At 26.6% G+C, this 6,597-nt stretch overlaps 1 long non-coding RNA gene across 1 annotated transcript; it reads right to left on the bottom strand.

Annotated features, from left to right (window-relative positions):
• Positions 1–5,097: 5,097 nt before the first annotated feature.
• On the bottom strand, positions 5,098–5,462 carry LOC136968976 (uncharacterized). Its single transcript, XR_010879736.1, has 2 exons — positions 5,420–5,462; positions 5,098–5,186 (listed from the first exon to the last, which is right to left on the bottom strand). It is a non-coding gene; the product is annotated as an uncharacterized lncRNA (long non-coding RNA).
• Positions 5,463–6,597: the final 1,135 nt, after the last annotated feature.

Here is a 6,597-nt window from a genome sequence, read left to right as displayed (position 1 = left end):
AGCGAAGAGTTTGGTGAGTTTACCATCAAATCAGTTGAAATTGCGTGTAGTTCCATCTGTTTTAAATTTCATTAAAAACAATTTTTATATTATTATTTATTATAAAATGGCAAAATAGGTTTTTCTAGACACGAGTTGACTTTTATTAAAATTTTTAAATGCTAGTAACAGCAATATTTTAACTGAGTGATGCCACACAAGATATGAAAAATGATCCGCGCTGTCATTACCTTTTCGACTACAAAAATTTAATAGCTTACACAATTTTGAAAATTCTGAGTAAAAAAAAAACGCGAGTTACTAACCTTCAAAGTAGGTGAGAAAATCGAGAAAAACACAGACATAAACACAAGCATCCGTACATGCAAAACATATTCACATTTTCTAAAATTTCCAAAAACATAAAAATCTTGGAAAGTTACTTTTTGATCGATGTACTTTTCTGTTATCCTAACGGTAAGTTTGTAACTTTAATTAAAATATTATAAAGAGTTTAATAGTTTTAAATAAGAGTATTGCTTTTAAAGTATTAATTGATTGTTTGTATGCACGGAACCACTGCAAGGTGCTGGACTCACCAATTTTGCAGCTCTTTTTCATACAGTTGAATTATAGAAATATCTAAATTAAATTAATTTTAGTGGAAAAAAAGGTTTAAATTTCTTCTACAATTCTACTAAATTAAATTACAGTATTTGATTGGTGGAAACGAAAAAAAGAAATAAAAATTTATTAGTGAACAGTTATTACTTATACAAAATATAAAATCTGACGTCAGACAGAAACGCATATAATAAAACATTGAAACAATCAGAAATAAAATAATTTTCGAAAATACATTCAAGCAGTTTTCTTTCTGTTCGTTGGGAAAATCTATCAACTGTTGAAAATAAAATTCGCTTTGATCTTTCCTGTTTGGATATTTTGGTGAGTGAAATTTCTTTTATCATTTATGTATGCACAGTAGGCTTATATGGATATTAGTTTTAAATTTACATATTAAATTAAAAATGTCTATGTAAGTTGTTGTTTTTGCTTTTATGTGTATTTTTGAAATTTGGGAATGGATATCCTTTCAGAAAACTGCCTCTGCAAACAAAAAAAAAAAAATATAAAAATATAAAAACAGGTAGAGCGTCCTCTGGTGTTCTTTGGTACTAGGAAGGTCGTCTCCGTAACTTTGTGAATTTTAAGGATTTCTGATGGTGTAACGGCGGAAAAGAAAAACTAAAGCAAGGTGTTTACCTGTGTGAAAAAATCGTATTCATATTTTTATTTATTAAAAATATTTGAAATGTACAAAACCCAAGTACAAATTATTTTACTTGAGAAAAGGTTCCCATTTTATTTTTCTAAAGAGCTTTTTTTTACGAAAAACCCGATTGGCTTGACAAAGTGGTATCCACAAGAGTTTAAATGTGTTAATGGTTTTCAAATTTTGTTTTAAAGCCGAACGTATAATTTGTATAGAAATCATTTCTGAACTTCTACCTATTAAACCCAAAAGTTTGTTGAGTATCTCTCTGATAAGAACAAAAATTAATTATAAAATTCGAGCTTTTTACACTTATCAGAATTTTCTGTGAAAACGTCTGCAATGCTGAATGATGATTTTTAAAAAATACAGCTTTTTTGGCAATGTCTGTAATTTTGGATTGCTTATATTTTGCGAACCTCTTCAGGAAAAAAATATATAAAATTTTGCTTACTACTCAAGTCAATTATCTTTAAAATGTTATATCGAAACAATTTAGGAAACTGGGGCAAAGAAATCGATTGTGAAAAATTTAAAACTCTCATAAATGTATAAATAATCAGTCGGTGATTTTTATTTGATAAATAACCACTGACTTAATGTCGCTACATCTAGAAACATCACAAATAATTTTAGAGGTTTTTAAGAAAATTCTGCATTTGTAAAATTATTTATATTTATTATTATATTAAATATAACGTAGAAATAATGAACATAACTTCTTTTATGTTGATCTAGTGTTTATTTACTCAAAAATATATTGATATTAATCATACACTTGACATTACAAACTAAGAATGTAAAATATCCGAGAAATCATAAATATTTACTATCAATATAATGGTATAATTTATACCCGTCGATCAAAGCAAAAACTGTTGAATTCGGTGCATTTCATTGTTCCATAGTATAATATCGAAGAAAAACAAATCTAAACACTTGTAGAATTGTACAATTTCAGCATACAACAAAATCATTTATTATTTATTCTCAATACCCTAAAATATTCTGAAATAAATTAGAAGCCATTATAAGTGTTACATCTTTATTTTTGGTACGTTAGCTAATTATAAATTTCTGATATATGTAATTATTACGGTTATTTGTATATAAGGTTATTCGTTTACATGATTATTGTACGAGTAGTCTTTACAATTTATTTGTTTTCGTAATGTGGTTTTTAATGTGATATCGTTTGTTCTGGCAATTTAAATAGGATAAATTCGTGAATGTTTACAAAAACTTTAAGCTGTTTCCAATTTTTTTCTTACTTTAATATGTACGGAAGTTAAATAACTGTTTCTCATGCTTCTTTATAATTCGAAACGAATACGTAAAATAAAAATTATTTATTGCGAGATCATCACAATACCAAGGTGCAAATTTTTTGTTGTCTGCTCTCAAATTTAAAATTGTTATGCCCTTGTAAATAATATTTTTCTTGTTAACAATAGGATCATTTATGTGACTCCTTTCACGAGAAAATATTTGAATTAATATAATGCGACTTCCGATCTAAACCAGAAGTTTATATCTGGTTAATCGGGCGTCAAGCCACTAAGTTTACCATATCTTGTTAACTACTACATTCTCGAGATTAAGAGAGACATCTGTGGAAAAATATTTGTTTGCAATTCCTAAAAATTTCAGCTTAATTAAAGTTTAAAAATATTCATATAATGTAGTACAGTTTAGAAAACGAAAAATATCAATCACGAATATTTTCATATTTAATACAGCTATTTTTTAAATATATTTTGCGAACTAGGCCTATATACAGAATTGTGGTTTAAATTGTAAAAACGTTATTTTTATTACTGACTTGCAAGTGAAAATTAACAATTCTTCGTGGCACAACCAGTCAGAATAGCGATATAGAAGACATATATAGCTTAAAATATAATAAATTAATTAAAATTTAAATTATAATTTTAACAATAATTCCACAATATATAGAAACAGATATATAGTAATAACTAAAATTTTGAGAAAATAGTGGGCTTTCAATCGTCATTCATCATTGCAGACGTTTCCAGAGAAAACAGTGATGGGTCTAGAAAGCTGAAATTTTATAATTAATTCTTTTTGTTATGAGACAGATACTGCCAAAACTTTTGGGTTGAATAGGTAAAAGTTCACAAAAGCAATACAAATTCTACGTTTTGATTTAAAGCAAAATTTAAAAACCATTAATACAGTTAAAACTCTCGTGGATACCACTTCGCTTCGTGATGATAATCGGGTTTTTCTCAAAAAATTTGTTTACGAAAATAAAATGCGAACGTTTTCTGAATTGAAATAATGTTTACTTGGATTTTCTGCACGTCAGGTATTTTTTTGGATTATAATATTATTTACACTTCACAAAATTTAGAAGTTTTATATTTTAAAATGATGCTTTTGATATTGAAAAAGTACATAAATTTATATTCTCGATCATTAAATTGATAGATGGAAAACCCTAATAAAAATTTAGATTTATTCATTTAAAAAAAAGTAAATTGTTAAAATTTTAGAAAATCGCTTGCTGACATATAAATTTCAACTGACGTCTGTTGTTTTTTGTCTGACTGTTCTTCTTATTCTCTAGAATAGAGTTAGACAGATGAAGGTAAAGTCCATGTACGGAAAGCGGGAGGCTTCCGTTAAGTGTATACGAACTCGTTAACAGAAAAAGCATGACGTACAGAGACAAGACACTACAAAAGTTCAAAGCATCGTGACAAAAAATTGCAGACTGGCATTGTGGAAATGTGTACAATAATAAATTGCTAGTTTTATTTATTACTTATTTATCTTCTTTTTAAATGCATGGTTTATATGTTTATTTATAGAGTTTACCTAACAATTTAGTTTTGTATTATGCAATGATAGTTTATCTTCCATTTCCTTCTTTTAATAGTATATTTTATTCCAATTTTGTAGCTTACACATGTTTTTTTAAGAATTTTATAATGTTTTTAAAATATTTTAATTATATTCTACTTTTTATAATCTACAAACATTTTTTTATGTATATCTATTCTTCTTATTTAACAATTTGTGTCTATTAAACATTCTTCACGTTTGCTTATTTTCTTTTTATTCAGATATCGGAAAGTATATAACAATTTAATTGTCACCTGTTTGAATGTAACACATTTATTTTTTAACGTTCGTGTAATATTGCGTTTATTGCAATTATTCATTATAGATATGTTTAAATTGATAACCTAAAACTTATTATATTTTCAATTAGACTGTTGTACAAAAAAAAAACTGGTGAGGATCGTAGAATCCAAAATGCATAACCTTCATAACCAACGAAGCCTGTATAATTTACTATTGTAGTTATTCTGTTTGATTAATTCAATTCAGCATTCTTTTACTTATTTCTGACAAAAAGTCAACCGCAGTTGTCAACAAATAAAACTGATTATTAAAGTAACTTTAAAAATTTCAACGGATAATGACAGAAATTCCTAACTCGTTTTATTCTAAATGAACGTTTAACGTTTAAAAAAATTTATTATATATTGGAATTTTCAATAACAGACACTACTAAACAACGTTTATGTTTAATGTGCTCATCATTTGCCATTGTCCAGACATGTCATTGTAGTCAGTATATAAAATTATTTCTTAATTTTTTAAACTATACTTTAAACAGTTTTGAAAGTAGCTTCCGATTCAAAAGATATTTAATTTTAAAAAATTGAGCATGCGTAAATTGGCATAACGAAGAAAAATTTATTTGTGAATTTATTACTATATTTAATGATTTTCAGAATCAGACATTTCTAATATAATACAATTCAGTTTTTGTATTATAATTTGTAAAATAAATAAAGGAGACGGATTCAATTTGCAAGAAATTACATTTTATTTAATTCACATCAAAAAAAGAAATCAGTTTATTTGAATTCAGATTTGACTTCGGTTTTCGGGAATCCTAAAATAAAGGAAGGTAAAAATGTTTGAATTATATAACTGTACAGAAATAAAATTTTTTTAAATAAATTATGTAAATCTGTTTCAAGGTTAATGAAATACTGTACGAATAATTCTACGTTATGGTAATTTAATATTTAGAATTCGATAATGAATCATCTAGTTAAGAATTTCATGAAACGATAAACATGATACGTTAAATTTAAATTCTTTTTATGCAAACATTTTTCTTACCGTAGTATTATTTTCCATTTGAAGGAGCACGTTGGTTTGGCTGTAATATATAATTAATCGTAAGATAATTTTACGTATTTAATATTTTTTTTATTATTTTAAAAAAGATTAATCAGAATAGTTCATAATTTGTTAATATTAATAAAATAATAAAATAACCTAACAGCGAGACCAAAGAAGATCGTTCGATAAACGCTATTCCATGGAAAATTCGATCTGTATTTTTATTCAACTATTTGTAGACGGACATTTCGCAAGCGAAATGCGTAATCCGATCACATTTCTGAATACGAGGATGGCATTTACTGAAAAACTTAGTACCCAAACTAACTACTATGGCACTTATGGGGCAGAAAGTCGTATGATCTCAATTTTTTTGCAATTTTTGGTTGTGATGAGACATAAATTTGCCCAGAAATTTGTATCCAGCGCAAGTTGCAAATTTGAAGAAGTCGAAGGACTCGTCAATGATTGAATAAAGTCAGCAAAATTAGTTTCCATCGCATTCTGCTTTGCACCTACAGAATAGAATTATATAGAACAGAATCTCTTACTTTGTCATGTACTGATGAATAGTATGAGTGCTCTGCACATAAAATCCCTGATACTTGGAATGTCAAAATTGCAATAAAATCGAGTATGAATACTTTTTTGATTTACTAACACAAGGTGTGTTACCATTTCAACACTTGGCGGTAATTCATCTTTATTTAGTTGACTAAATAACTAAATAAAAATGTATTACTGCCAACTGTTTAAATGGTAACATACCTTGAGTTAGTGAATCAAAGAAATTAAGACAACACGGTTTCAGAAGATTAAATACTTTTGTTTTATCAAAATGTTTAACCTATCTTCTGAAATATCACCATACCAAATTTCAGTCCATTTAACTTCTATTTTTCTACATAGAATTAATTAGAAAGTAATCTAGTAATTCCAACACGATGTAAATATTTACACTTATTCCAATTAATAATCCGTATGAAAAACAGGTACAACAAAAACGATTTTCATACATCCAAGGTGTGATGAACATTATAAAGTAGAAAACTACACAATGTATATTGTACATAGTTAAAATTCGATAATTATCCATGATTATTTTTAAAAACTGAATAAATCTTAATATTTTATGAGTATTTCTTAATTATTTCTTTACACCTAAACTTTTTGTC

Source organism: Centruroides vittatus, unplaced genomic scaffold (genome assembly GCF_030686945.1).
Source record: "Centruroides vittatus isolate TY-2023 unplaced genomic scaffold, ASM3068694v2 contig_166, whole genome shotgun sequence".
Taxonomy (NCBI): domain Eukaryota; kingdom Metazoa; phylum Arthropoda; class Arachnida; order Scorpiones; family Buthidae; genus Centruroides; species Centruroides vittatus.
The sequence above is the reverse complement of the archived record's forward strand: the minus strand, read 5'-3'. Positions and strand labels throughout refer to the sequence as shown.